Source organism: Setaria italica, chromosome VI, assembly GCF_000263155.2.
Source record: "Setaria italica strain Yugu1 chromosome VI, Setaria_italica_v2.0, whole genome shotgun sequence".
In the NCBI taxonomy this organism is placed as follows: Eukaryota; Viridiplantae; Streptophyta; class Magnoliopsida; order Poales; family Poaceae; genus Setaria; species Setaria italica.
Window position 1 is genome coordinate 20,147,498 of NC_028455.1, and position 15,705 is coordinate 20,163,202.

Here is a 15,705-nt window from a genome sequence, read left to right on the forward strand (position 1 = left end):
AGTGCCCTACGACAAATGTCACAGGGGAGGCAGGACGGTGCAGCTGTAGCCCCGTGCGGTTGTGGCTAAGTGTACCGCCCAGAAACTGTGGCAGGTCACATCGAGGAGCGCGGGCACCTTTCTGCGCGTTAGAGCCGCATTCCGGATAGGCGCCCCTTAGGTCGCATTTCTGGTGACATCGGTGGGGGCCCATGAGATCCGCGCCCTCGTCCGCTGGTCTGCGCCCGCCCTTGGGCGAGGTGAAGCCCATCTTGTGGGCCCGGATCCGTCCGACCCCTTGTGCCCAGGGTCGGGCGAGGCCGAGCCTTGCGTCGAGGGGTCGGGTGAGTCCAACCCCTTGCGCCCGGGGTCGGGCGAGGCGGAGCTTTCCCGGCTGGGATGAGGAGCGGCTTTGGGGGGTCGGGCGCATCCGACCTCTTGATCGCGGGTCGGACCAAGCCGGTGGAGGTTACTATGGCTGGAGGTGGGTCCGAGCCCTTATGACCGTCGTTTAAGGAATACAAGGAGGTCGTTAATATTTCCCCCCAACAGTAGCCCCCGAGCCTTTGGTGGAGCAAAAATGCTCCTCCAGAGGCTGTACTCGTCGTTCGTCAGGGATTTTTGTTTGTCCTGCAACCTGTATTTGATCAGGAATAAAAAGTTTCACCCGTTCGGTTTGGCCGGGGAGCTTGGGTAGGCAGTGTGTTCCGAGGATAGCTCAGCTCAGGAGGATTCCCTATCGTTCCGACGACCACTCCCGCTCCAAGATGCCAGATTGTGACCACACGCATGGTCGTTGGTTGTGATGCCTGCCCCCGAGCCCCCGCACGTTGCAGGAGACTGATCGAGAGGTCAGATCAACTTTTGATCGTTACCCCTCAAGCATCCATTCACTGGGATGGAGGGGGTGAGCCACACCACGTTATCCTCGTTGGACGAACCGTGGTGCTCGTTGAGCTGCGAACGGGTCAATCCGAGTGGAGTCCCGAACCCCGTTCGAGGGGGTCTGGCTCGGGCCAAGCTGGTGGCGTACTCTAGATTCCGGATGGCCAGTTCATATAGTTCCTAGGTGCATTCGATTGGATCCGGGGGCTCATTGCCTTTCTTCGGGGAAAAACCATGAACTTAGACGCCAGTCTGGACTCAAACGTGAGGTCGGGATGCCCTTGGCTTTCGCTCGCAAGGTTGGTGGCCGCTAGCGAACCCGTCCCTTCTCACCCCTTGCTCGGGAGCATCCTAGGGCGACTATCGAACCCGTGGTGGGCCAGCCTTCGAACCCCTAGATCATAATGGGCCGTAGGAGCATTTTCAGCTTTGTATCCCTTTTTTACCTGTTGGTGGGCCCTGGACCGTATATGGAGGAAGTCATGCGCGTGCGCTCTCTGGGAGGCGAAGTGGCGAAAAATTCCGAGCCCGCGAAATGAGGGAAGGGGAGACGTTCCCTACAGCAGGAAAGGATCATGCGCACGGTTTCCAAAAGAGGTAGGGGTGACGGGGTACCTGGCATCGCAATAACTGCGATTGGATTGCCCCTTTCGCTTCCCATGCGCCCCCCTATAAGACGAGGGAGTCCGCCTTGCCAGTTCTGCCACGCACTCGTCCTCAAGCCTTTCTTACTTTCTTGCGCACTTTTCGCCTCCCTTTGCTCCAGCGCAGCAGCTTTCTCCGCCCCCGCCGTTGAGCCTTCCATTCCCTTAGCGATGGAGTCCTGGATGCGCTCGAACTTCAGCACCTCGCGCACCAACGGCCTCATGAAGAAGGGCCTTCTTTGCGAGAGGACTGCCAAGAACGAGTGGCGGTACCCGGGGAGGGAAGATGTCCCGCAGCCAGATGACGGATACTGCATCTCGTTCGCGCACTTCCACGAGAGGGGGTTCGCAACTCCGCCGAGCCTCTTCTTTCGCGGGCTGCTGCACTACTACGGGCTCGAGCTGCAGCACCTCAACCCCAACGGGATCCAGCACATCGTGGCGTTCGTTGCGCTGTGTGAGGGGTACCTAGGAATCGAGCTCAACTTCTCGCTCTGGAAGTACTTCTTCACGGTCAGCCTGTATCAGAAGACCGAGAAGAAGGGGATCCAGGTGTGGGCGGTTCTGGTGCCGATGGGGTGCACCGGCATCCACCTCCACTAGAACCGTGCCAAGGACTACATGGTGATGAAGATCGCGGTGTCCCACAAGGGGTGGCACTAGCAGTGGTTCTATGTGAAGAACTACCCTGAGTCCCCCTTGGCGGAGTTCACCGGCCGTGTCATTGCGGCGGCGCCGGACCACTAGTCGTACGGTCTGGTCGAGAGGGAGAAGAAGCACATTGCCAGTCTTCTTCAGGCCATCGACCGTTTGAAGGAGGAGGGCCTGACCGGGGCCAGAGTTATTGGGGCGTACCACGCTCGGAGGGTGGCGCCTTTGATGCTCCGGGCCCGCGCGCTCGGCGATATGGTTCCTGGCGCGGTGACCAAGGGCACTGTCCTTGTGATGGGTGTTCTTGTTGATGCTAAGATCGAGCAGCGCGTCCAGGAGGCGCTGGACGACAGGGACGTCATCTACCCAGTGCCCGGTCACCCTCCGATGCGCCCGGATGAGGACTTCATCCTGCTGGTGAGAATTTCGTACTCACGTTCTTCTTTCCCATATTTCCTGGTCTGCCATTCTAATGCGGAGTCTTTGTATCTGCAGGGTGAGCTAAACCAGGTCGTGACCTCGCGCCCGCCGGTGCCAGAGGACGCAGCGCGGTGGCAGCAAAATTTCCTCCTCGCCGAGAAGCAGAAGAGGAGGAAATACAAAGAGACGGTGAGGAAGAGGAAGAGGGCCGTGAAAGAGTTCCAATGGAGGTGGAGGGGCACGTTTGTGTCGTACGACGACGATGACGACGATGATGGTGATGACGATGAGGAGGGCTATGTTCCGGTCTTCACGCCGACTGCGCTCGTCATCTGGGACCAGCCCCCTCAACCGGCCGCGAGGGACAGGTCGAGCTGACCGCCCGCCCAGGGCCCAACCCTGCGAGGCTCTAGGGCCGCGCCCCAGGAGTCAGCGAGGGGTGTGCCTTGGGGATCGACGGAGCCAACCCCCGACCCTCTGCCTGCATCACGCGAGTAGAGGGGTAGCGGCAAGCGGCCGTTATCGGATGTCCCGGGGTCGGCGTCGAGCTCGGAGGAGAAGCGTGCTCCATGTTGGAGGTATGCCCTAGAGGCAATCATAGAGATGATGATATTCTATTTGTATCCATGATTTATATTGTGTTCATTGAATATCCAGTAAAGGCTACTTGTATTGATCTGCAATTATGTGAATTGTATGTGGAACTCTTGTATGGTTATTCTAAAAGTTGTCCCTAGTCAGAGTTCATGCGAGGACACACATGAATATTAGACTAGCACATGTATTAGTTGATGACTATGTTCCACAAGTCATGGACTTGGAGATGTTAAACTAATAATGTGGGCACATGTGGAGACATGTGCTAGGACTGACCCAACACGAGAAGTAGTTCTCTCTTTACAGAACATGTACGCTTTGTCCTTAGACCTGAGATTGTCGCATGTACTCAAGATGTGGATCGACTTACTTAGGGGCTATCAAACGCTACACCATGACAGGGTCGTTAAAAATGTAGCTTTCGGGTTTGTCAAGAAGCATGCTGTGAGACATGGTTAATCAAGATGGGATTTGCCCCTCTCTGATTGAGAGTGATATCTCTGGGCCCCTCGAGTGATAGGATTCAAAAATGCATGACCATGCTACGTACGGTTAAGAGTTATCCTACAAAGGGATTCCAAATCACAGGATCGAGAAAGAGGGTCGGCTTGAAGCTAGACCAAATATCGTCAGGATGTGCTTGAGTCGGTCAAGCGCCTCCTGGGCCTCGGCAGTCCACACAAAGCGGTCAGTCTTCTTCAGGAGTCGGTAGAGAGGGAGTCCTCGTTCGCCGAGGCGTGAGATGAAACGGCTCATGGCCGCAAGGCATCCTGTGACGCGCTATACTCCCTTCAGGTTTTGGATCGGCCCCATATCGTTGATGGCCGATATCTTCTCCGGATTGGCTTCGATACCGCGCACGGAGACAATGAAGCCAAGCAGCATGCCCCTCGAGACCCCGAAAACATAATTTTCGGGGTTGAGTTTGATGCGCTTGTCTCTCAGTCTTTCGAAGGCTAGTTCAAGGTCGGGGATGAGCTAGTCGCCCTTCTTGGACTTGACCATGATGTCGTCCACGTATGCCTCAACGGCTCGCCCGATGAGGTCCCCAAAACACTTGAGCATACATAGCTGGAACGTAGCCCCCGCGTTTTTGAGGCCGAACGACATCGTGACGTAGCAGTAGGGCTCGAAAAGGGTGATGAAAGAGGTCGCAAGCTGGTTGGACTCCTTCATCGCGATTTGTTGGTAACCGGAATACGCGTCAACGAAGCTAAGGGTTTCACGCCCTGTGGTGGAGTCGACTATCTGATCTATTCACAGCAGAGGAAACAAATCCTTTGGGCATGCTTTGTTGAGACCCGTATAGTCAACACACATTCTCCATTTCCCATTCTTTTTTCGTACAAGAATAGGATTGGCTAACCACTCGGGGTGGTGCACTTCCTTGATGAACCCGGCCGCCAAAAGCTTCTGGAGCTCATCACCGATGACCTTGTGCCTCTCCTCGTCGAAGCAGCGCAAGCCTTGTCTCACCGGTTTGGAGCCGGCCTTGATGTTCAAGGAGTGCTCGGTGACTTCCCTCGGGATGCCTGGCATGTCCGAGGGTTTCCACGCAAAAACATCGTTGTTTGCGCGGAGGAAGTCGACAAGCGCGCTTTTCGATTTGGGGGATAGGGTAGCGCCAATCCGCACCGTCCTACCGTCGGTGCAGCTGGGGTCGAGGGGGACCTCCTTCACGCCTTCTGTGGCTTCGAAGGAGGTGGTGGATTGCTTGGAGTCGGGCGGATCCTCGGCGCCCTCCGCAGGCCGGACCGCGTGGTCCTCCGAACAAATGATGGCCGCGGCGTACTCGCAGCACTCGACGTCACACTCGTATGCCTTCTGGAAAGACGTGCCGACGGTGATGACCCCGTTGGGCCCTGGCAGCTTGAGCTTGAGGTAAGTGTAGTTGGGGATGTCCATGAACTTGGCATAGCATGGCCGCCCCAAGATGGCGTGGTAGGTCCCATGGAAACCCACCACCTCGAAAGTGAGGGTCTCCTTCCTGAAGTTCGAAGGAGTCCTGAAAGTGACGGGCAGGTCGATCTGCCCGAGGGGCATTGCTCGTTTTCCCGGCACGATGCCGTGGAATGGCACCTTGCTGGGACAGAGACGGGATCGGTCGATCCCCATGGCATTGAGTGTCTCGGCGTAGAGGATGTTGAGGCTGCTGCCTCCATCCATGAGCACCTTGGTGAGGCACTTTTGTGCCGACGATGGGGTCGACGATGAGGGGGTAGCGTCCTGGCTGCAGGACACGCTCCGGGTGGTCGGACAGGTCAAAGGTTATGGCAGACCTTGACCAGTCGAGGAAGGTCGGGGTAGCGGTGTCGGCCGCATAGACCTCGCGGCGTTCTAGCTTTTGGCGGCGCTTGGAGTCGTAGGCTGCCAGCCCGCTGAAGATCATAAAGTAGCCGTCCACGTCGGGGAAGCCGTCTTCCTTCTCTCTGTCGTCCTTCTTCTATTCTTCGGGCTTCCATCTCAGGTCGCCCTTCACTGGATTGCCCACGAAGTACCTCTTCATGAGGTTGCAGTCCTTGTAGGCATGCTTGGCAGGGAACTCGTGGTTCGAGCATGGTCCCTCAAGCAACTTGTCGAAGAAGCCGGGGGTGCCCTCGGGAGGCTGCTGTCCCCGTTTGTGCTCGGCGACGGCCACGAGGGGAGCCTCATACCGTTGCTTGTTCTTCTTCTTCTGCTGATAGTTGGAGGTGCCCTCGTCGACGTCCTCTTCCCGCTTTGCCTTGCCTTTGGAGTGATCAAAGATTGCCCCGACGGCCTCTTCGCCCGAGGCGAAGCTAGTGGCGATGTTGAGGAGCTCCTCAGTGGTCCATGGGCCCTTGCGTCCCACCTCATGGACTAGGGGCCTGCAGGAGGTTCCTGCCAAGAAGGCTCCAATGACGTCGGCGTCGGCGATGTTGGAGAGCTCAGTGCGCTTCCTGGAGAAGCGCCGGATGTAGTCTCGGAGGGACTCATCCGACCCCTGACGGCAGCTCCAGAGATCTCAGGAGTTTCCAGGGCGCATGTACGTGCCCTGGAAGTTCCCTACAAAGATTTGTTATGAACCCGCTAGGGTTGATTCCCGATCTTTCGATGAGAGAGGCATGGATAACTCGATTGGTGGATGGAGACGACGTTCATGGCCCGACTACAGCCTTCCAAGCTGCGCCTTAGCAACCGATACACCACCTCCAATGGCTGCCGCGATCTTGTGGAGCGTGTCACCCGGCCACTAGGGCACTCGTCCTGCAAGCAATCGAAGAACAAGCAAGAACAAGTATAACAAGCAACTCAATTGCAAATATGAAGATGGAAACCAATCTGAACTCACAAAGTTGGGGTTCTGAATCGAGTAGAACGGATGGTCTAGTCGACACACGCGTCTACAAGGAAGTAGCAATGGCTAAACTTTCAACAAAACAAAACCCAATCTGTTTGTGGCGGCTCTAATCCTTATTAATGCCTAGGAGGACGACCAGGAGGGTGTTGGAGTCGTGCCCCAACCCTAGGACATGTCCCTAATGGACCCAACTTGATACATGGCCCATTGGGCCAAAATAAGGTGACGCAGCACCTGTGGACAGAAAACCTCTCGGTAGTATTTCGATGATTGCGGTCGCTTCAGACTAGATATGGACATGAGTCCGGATCCATATGAAAATAGACTTCATAAGGATTCCAAAGAGTACTTGAACGCCCAAAACGGAGTCCGGATGAGGTCGTGGCGGTCGTTGCAAGTTGGGCCAGAACTGTAGTCCGAATCCAGCACCAAAACGTGTTGGATTGGATCTCTTTCTTTCCTTGGGCCAAAAGTGACGTGGTGGCCTGGTGGAGGACGTTAGGAATACTTGGACTTGGCCCCCAATCTACTTCTTTGGTCCTCCATGCCTTCCATGTGTGTTTAACACTATTTTTGATCCATGTATGTATTTCTGAAATTGACAACGAATACACATCATGGTGCAGCATCAATTCATCAAATGTGTCACATATAATTATGATAAAGAATCGTTTCACCTCGGAGTCAAAAAATGCCAATATGGTTGTATCCAAGCATGTGATGTCCTCATCATTCTCCCCTTCTTGGCTGCAAGTCGTCCTCGACTTGCTCCAATGGCATTCTAAGGAAGTTGCTTTGATGTTGGAGCACGGAGCGATGACCATGCTGCATGGGCACAACCAGTAATGCTCCCCTTCTTTGGCCTTACCCTGTTGCATATGGGAAAAACTAGAAAAACTTTGCAAGACATTATTAGTGTTAGTGCAGCCCTCTATTTGATCATGGTATTGTAGCCCAAAAGGATATTTCAGCGTGGAGCAAACATAAACTTTATGCACCAAATATTCTCCTTTGCTATCATATTTGCCAATTGCATGAAGCGAACAATGATTAAAACTTGGCAAACCAGAACCAAATTGAAGTTTCTCTTTTAGACAATTTAGATTACACAAAACATCAAATTCAATGTAACCCAAAGTATTTAAAGAGGATAGCAAATTCAGTTCATCTTGTGCACAAGTAATAGGATGAAAAAGCTTATCTTCAGCACATTTGTATGATTCCAAACCAAAAGTATCACACTTATTCACTACTTGTGGTATAGGAGTAAAAGAATCATCAGCACACAAGTCCTCTTTATCACAAGGAACAGCAAGTAATTCATTTTGTGGCAAAGGAAAATCAGCAATGGGTTCCACTATTTGTTGCTCTTCATTAACATCGAGAGTGGATAAATTTTGGATATAATGGGTCACATCATTCTTGCAAGTATTCACAGATAATAGAATCTCCTTTTCAGCATTGAGAGCAAGACAATACAATTGAGCAAGATGCATGCATGATTTGCTAATTAACAAAGTTCGAATTTCAGAATTGAGCCCTCTCATGAACCTACTCATCACATCTTCCATGCATTCGTCTAATCCACCATACATGATACAAATTTTAAAATCATGGAAGTATTCTTTCACAGTCCTACTACCTTGCCTCAAGTTGTCTAATTTAGCAAGCAAATAATCAGCATAATATTCAGGAATGAATGCATCTCTAAAAAGAAATTTAAAGTCTTCCCAAGATTCTAGAAGTTTCTTACGCCTACAAATGTGTTTCCATTGTAGCAAGGCAAATTCAGTCAAAATATTAGAGGCAATATAAATCTTTTGTTTCTCAGACAGGTCATGCTCATCAAATTCATTATCTACTTTTATCTCCCAATCAATGTAAGCTTTAGGATCAAACTTACCATCATATAACGGCAAGTGTTGAATAACACCCTGAATATGAGAGTCTAGTTTCATCAGCTCCAAAATCTCCGTATCACCTGCAATGGTTAGTAGAAAACAAGAAACACAAAAATAATATGTATCCTCCTGTCAACTACTATGATGTGTGGGTTGTAATTCTCTCAAACTCAACTTGTAAAAACAAGCCCTTACAAGTTCTTACCAAGCCAAACAGGAGGTGACGGCAACCAACAAGTCTGCAACCGTGGAGTGAAGTGTATCGATGCCGCAGCAACAAAAGCCTGTCAAGCTGTAGTCGAATATGTGGAGCTCTAGGTGGGCTAAAGCAAGGAAGTACTAGAACCACGTTAGTTGCAAGCAAATTGAACAAACGCTCAACGACGTTATTGTGCTGGTCCTAGGCTAGTACGTGCTAGAGACGCGAGCCTGGACACAAACGAAGTCACTAAGCTGCAGCAAGGAAGGATCACAAGGAGAGGAAAAACAACAAAAGAAAAACCCTTCTCTTCTTTCTTTCTTTCTTTCTTTCTGTTTTTTTCTTTTCTTTCTTTCTTTCTTTCTATTTTTTTTTTCAAGTAGCACAGAGCTCAAATTTTGCAACAAGAGATAACAAGCTACTTACAGCAATTAAATGCTTCCTTGGGAAGGGTGATTCAGTAGCAAAGTCAAACAAGTGGCTGTTTTGCAAAACCAGCAGATGCGCAAATCTCAAGGGTGGTTGCGAAGTGCTCAGATTGAATTTGGGAGCAAGGATAGATCCGTTGGAAAGAGGATAACTTCAGGTTTCCAGATTGTATTCAAACTCCCTATTCGGACTCCTGATAATGGAAATATGGTGTTTTTCTTTTCAGGATAAAACAGGACTCCGAATCGAATTCTGATTTGAACTTGTGGGATTTTCTTTTTGGAGATGGAAGTATGGACGTGGATGAAAACTCCAAGGATGTGATTTGGTTAATAGTGGTAAACAAAACAAAGGAATTTGGAAAATCCAATCTGATTTGTGGAGAGAAACAAATAAACTCGAATCTGCGATAGTGACACAAACGTGGCAAGAACTCGAAACTCTAAACGACTAGACGCTAAGACCAGCAACTTGACACGACGATGCAACCGTTAATTCAATAAGCCCTAACTAAGTAGTAATAGTAAAAGGCTCAAAGGGTTTTTTGGGATTATGGAGAACTAAGCTACTAATTTTTTTTTGGCCTTTTCTGAACTATAGGAAATTAAAAACAGCAAAGAACTAGAAGTCTCTCACCGATAAACCTTGCTCTGATTACCAACTGTTATGAACCCGCTAGGGTTGATTCCCGATCTTTCGATGAGAGAGGCGTGGATAACTCGATTGGTGGATGGAGACGACGTTCACGGCCCGACTACAGCCTTCCAAGCTGCGCCTTAGCAACCGATACACCACCTCCAATGGCTGCCGCGATCTTGTGGAGCGTGTCACCCGGCCACTAGGGCACTCGTCCTGCAAGCAATCGAAGAACAAGCAAGAACAAGTAGAACAAGCAACTCAATTGCAAATATGAAGATGGAAACCAATCTGAACTCACAAAGTTGGGGTTCTAAATCGAGTAGAACGGATGGTCTAGTCGACACACGCGTCTACAAGGAAGTAGCAATGGCTAAACTTTCAACAAAACAAAACCCAATCTGTTTGTGGCGGCTCTAATCCTTATTAATGCCTAGGAGGACGACCAGGAGGGTGTTGGAGTCGTGCCCCAACCCTAGGACATGTCCCTAATGGACCCAACTTGATACATGGCCCATTGGGCCAAAATAAGGTGACGCAGCACCTGTGGACAGAAAACCTCTCGGTAGTATTTCGATGATTGCGGTCGCCTCAGACTAGATATGGACATGAGTCCGGATCCATATGAAAATAGACTTCATAAGGATTCCAAAGAGTACTTGAACGCCCAAAACGGAGTCCGGATGAGGTCGTGGCGGTCATTGCAAGTTGGGCCAGAACTGTAGTCCGAATCCAGCACCAAAACGTGTTGGATTGGATCTCTTTCTTTCCTTGGGCCAAAAGTGACGTGGTGGCCTGGTGGAGGACGTTAGGAATACTTGGACTTGGCCCCCAATCTACTTCTTTGGTCCTCCATGCCTTCCATGTGTGTTTAACACTATTTTTGATCCATGTATGTATTTCTGAAATTGACAACGAATACACATCATGGTGCAGCATCAATTCATCAAATGTGTCACATATAATTATGATAAATAATCGTTTCACCTCGGAGTCAAAAAATGCCAATATGGTTGTATCCAAGCATGTGATGTCCTCATCAAGATTTCCTTCAGGTCGTTCCAGTTACGGATTCAACCCGACGAAACATGTTCCAGCCAGGCTCACGCTGAGTCGGCCAAGAACAGCGGGAGGTTGCAAATGATGAATAGGTCGTCATCCACCCCACCGGCCTAACACGCAAGCCGGTAGTCTCTGAGCCAAAGCCCGGGGTTCATCTGCTCGGAGTATTTGGCCACGTTGGTGGGCTGCCTGAACCGCGCTGGGAACGGCGCGTTCAGGATGCGCGCGAAGAAGGGCCTGGGCTCTTCCGGGTCGGGGCTCGGGCTTCGGTCTTCTTCGCTATCGTAGCGGCCACCACGGTGGACGTGGTAGCCACGGTCCGCTCCATCCTCCCTATCCGCGCGGGAACACCTCCGCGCGTCCAGGGTGTCGCGGGCGTCGCGGATGGGATCAACGTGCCGGTGGACGGATGGTGCCCCACCACCTGCACGCGGTGGGGTCCGTCGAGCGGGCGTGGCCCGGTTCCCCCCGGGAGGAGGCTAGTGGACAGACTACCTGCACCTTTCGGGAGGCGCGGTGGGCGCTGTCCTGCTGGCGTTGTGCCCGCATCACCCGGACACGGAGCTCTCCGCCTGCTGGACTACGGCACACTCTAGCAGGTTGTGCACCTCTTGGTGAGCCTGCCGTTCCTCGGGCGTCGCTAGCTCGGGGAGTCGTCGGAGTAGGGCTGCTGCAGCGGCGATGTTCTGGCTGGTGCATGCGAAGAGTTGAGGACGATCCCGTTGGAGTGCCCTGCCTTTGTTGCAGGGGCGCTCGACCTCCTGGTTGGGCACCGCACGCGCCTCTGGCAGACGTGGCCGCTTCGGGACCCTAGCGAGCGCTCCGGTTGTAGCTGCGGCGCGCGGTGGGTGAGTGTGTTGCCTCCCTTCGACGCCGTTGTCGTTGGACCCCTCGGAGTACACGTCAGCCATGAAGCACTCACGCGAGGGGTGGTGGCTCCCGTTGTCGGAGCTGGCGTCGGAGGCTGTCCCCATCACACCCACGAACTTGTTGTTCGCAGATGGCACGGTCATGGATCGTGCCAGTAGACGACCGTAAGTTGCCACGGCGTTGCGCGGGCCGAAGAGCCACTCCTCCGAAGGAGGCCCCGTGATGCACGCCCGGCTGCCCACCACCATTACGGCAGCGGAGCCGGAGATGACGGGGTGAGCGGGCAGGACAAGGAGAGGAATCATCTTGATTCCCTTCCCCATGGCGAGGAAGTCCAGACTCCTAAAGCGGATGTGGGAGCCAGGAGCGAAGCTAATGTCGTGGATGGCCATGCGAAGCCGGAGATGATCGTCGTACGCGCAAAGGTCCCCTACCTGGCGCCCCAACTGTCGTTGTCAAGAATCACGGGTCAAGACTACGGCAAGTGAATTTGTTTTCTATGCGCGTAAGGCTCGGATGGTTGCACGAGAGGACACGGGGTTTAGACTGGTTCGGGCAGGAATAGCCCTACGTCCAGTGTGGGAGGCAGCTCATGTTACTCGTGCAAAGTCTGTAGTAGGGGTTACAAACAGGCGAGAGAGGGAAGCTGGTCCCAAATCTCTATGGGTGTGCACTGATGCTCGTGAGAAGAGAGTGTGAGTTGGGGGGTGTTCGGTTGGCTTGAGAGCTATCCCTATCTCGGCCCCCCTGGTCCTCCTTTTATAGCATGAGGAGGACACAGGAGTTACAATTGAGGCAGGAGCCGAAAGGGAGTGGAGAAAGTAAACAGGGAAGTAGCATCGCAGGGAGAAGGACCGGGACCCCAGAGTTGCCGCCTTTCCTTTCGAACAATGCAGGGAGAAGGACCGGGCCCCCGGAGTCGTCGCCTTCCCTTCAGGTCTCTGTCTCCTGTTGGCATGACCACCGGAGGGGGATGCTTGTCGCTAGGCCCCATCGTCGACCCTTTGGTCGGCCGTCGTAGCCGAGCATGCGAGATATGTGTAGTGACCGACCATTGTAGCCATGCGTGATAATGATGATGACCGGCCGCCGCAGTTGTGCACGTTGTGGAGGACGGTCAACCTCCGCAGCCTCGCATGCTGACCGGGATGCGCAGCTACATGCCCCCCCCCTCCCGCTAGGCCGAGCGAGAGACCGGGCAGCACATCCTCCTTTGTTGGTTGGCGTGGGTGATGAGTGCCCTATGACGAATGTCACAGGGGAGGCAGGACAATGCAGCTGTAGCCCCGTGCGGTCGTGGCTATAGTGTACCACCCAGAAACTGTGACGGGTCACGTCAACGAGCGTGGGCGCCTTTCTGCACGTCAGAGCCACATTTTGGATAGGTGCCCTTTAGGTCGCATTTATGGCAAGATCGGTAATGGCCCACGAGATGCGCGCCCTCGTCCGCTGGTCCGCACCCACCCTCGGGCGAGGCGAAGCCCTATCTTGTGGGCCTGGATCCGTCTGACGCCTTGCGCCCGGTGTCGGGCGAGGTGGAGCTTTCTCGGCTGGGATGAGGAGCGGCTTCGGGGGGTCGGGCGCATCTGACCCCTTGACCATGGGTCGAGCTAAGCCGGCGGAGGTTACTTTTGCTGGAGGTGGGCCCAGGCCCTTATGACTGTCGTTTAAGGAATACAAGGAGGTCGTTAATATTTCCTCCCAACACGTAGCCTACCTCGTATCCCAACATTTACCCCATCTATAATTTCATATTCATTATTATTATGTATTAATTAACGAATCTTGAACTATTAGCCCTCTGGATGGACGAAGCGAAATAAGCCGTGAGGTCATACAAAGATAATGAAGGGAAGGCTTCATATCACAGAAGTGACTAAAGAGGGTCAGCCAATTGCTCCCGAACATGTGGCTAGAAAGTTCATGAGTCAGTGCGGGGCTATTGTAAGGGACAACATGCCCATCAGCATTAGAGAATGGAAGGGTAAACAAAATGATCCATACGTGCTCCCGCAAACATAAAAGGATATGTTGTGGGCAGATATCAAATAACACTTCATACTTCCTGAAGGTGTCGAAGAAAAAGATGTGAAAGAGTGGATACCGAAGAAGATGGCAACCCAATTCCAGACCTTCAAGAAGAATCTGGATGCCAACTTTATCAAGAAGGGCTGGACTCCAGATTTTGATAAGTGGCCAAAGTTAAGGAACCACTGGAACTCATTTGTGGAATACAAGATGAGCAAAGGTAGTGCGAATAAGGTTCGCATCAATGTTACCAATGCTAGCAAGAAAGAGTACCATCATCGTCTAGGGTGAGGTGGTTACATGAGTGCAATTCCCTAATGGAAAAGGTGCGAAGAAAGGAACAGCAAGAGAAGAGTTGGTGGCGCATGTTAGAAGCTAAAGTGCTTCCACAAGAAGTAAGAATGCAGGAAGAAATTAATTGTCGAGTGGCCCTGGCAGTTACTCAGATGGCCCAATCTGGAGCACTACCAGATCCCAACGTTGTCAGCCCTTCTCAACGCTGAAGCAGTAGTGCTTCCATAGGGGTCCCCGATGAGAACATGCCAAGATTAACCGTGGTTGCGCAGGACAACCAACAGTACCCTGTTGTCAGATTTATAAGCCCGGCAGTCCACCAAGGGGTTACCCAAGTGGTTGATTTGTAGGTGGAAGCGATTTTGAAACCAAGAACTTGAAGGTGATCGCGAGAACACAAAGGACATGAAGGTTTTAGACAGGTTCGGGCCTCCGGAGAGTAATACCCTACGTCCTATATGCGTGGATTGTATTGCTTATATGAGATGTTGTTGTCCCCTCGAGGGTTCCCATGGCCGCCTTATATAGGCTGACGACCCAGGGTTATAAGTCTATTTGAATCTAATCTATTCGGTAGTTACATGGAAAGTAATCTGAGTCAGATTACAATACGTATCCCTCAGTATTCGTGCTAATTTGAATTTCCCAGCTTTCTTGACTTGTGCTCCAAGTATCTTCACATCCTTGACCTACACATTCTGGTTAGGTGGGCCCACTTGTCAGGACTGGCCAGTATCTTGTTTGGTGGAGACCCATGGGTACCCATATCCCTCAAGCCCCTGAGCGATGCGTAGGCGAACATGAACCAGAGGTCATCACTGCGAAGCTTGGAATGTGGTCGGCTGAAGCTGCGATGGTGTCATAGTGACGGAGAGGCTGTGCAATGCTCAAAAAGAAGAAAATCTGAGCGAATGCAGAGCCATATGTGCAGAGCAAAGTCAAGTGCTGAGTTGATGGATGTCAGGCATCCAGTAGGTGAAAGCAAAGGACATGGAGAGCGTCGCAAGACGCACTCCATAGGAGTAGCTCCCGAGCATTGAAGCGATTAGTATAATCGGTCCAATGATCAAAAAGGAAGAAAAAATTAATCCCAGAAGCAGATCCTAGTGCCCGAGCACAAGGATAGGCGAAGCCACAGAGGCACGCCAACCCGAAGTAGGCACCCAGCCCTCGAGCGTGAGCGTAAGGACTAGCGGAGCCATGGAGGCACGCTGACCTAAAATAGGCTCCCAGCCCCCGAGCGTGAGCATGCGGACTGGCAGAGACACGGAGGCATGTCGACCTACAATAGGCACCCAGTCCCCAAGTACAAGGACTGACGGAGCCACAGAGGCATGCCGACCTGAAATAGGTGCCCAGCCCCCGATTGTGAGTGTGAGCGTGAGGACTAATGGAGGCACGCCGACCTGAAATAGGCGCCCAGCCCCCGATTGTGAGTGTGAGCATGAGGACTAATGGAGGCACGCCGACCTGCAATAGGCGTCCAGCCCCCGAGTACGAGGAATTACAAAGCTACGGAGGCACGCCGACCTGAAGTAGGTGCCCAGCTCCCGAGCATGAGAGCTAGACATGTCGTGGAAGCACATCGACTCGCCTCCCGCCCTGAGCTAGAGAGGTCGGTCAGGCGACAGGAGGCACGCCGAGTCGTCGGTGGCACCCAGTCCCCGAGCCTGGGAGCCGGATGAGTCAGGGAAGTACGCCGAATCACCTCCCGCCCCGAGCCATAGAGGTTGGCCGGGTGACGGGAGGAAGGCCGAGTCATCTATGGCGCCTTGCCCCTGAGCCTGGGAG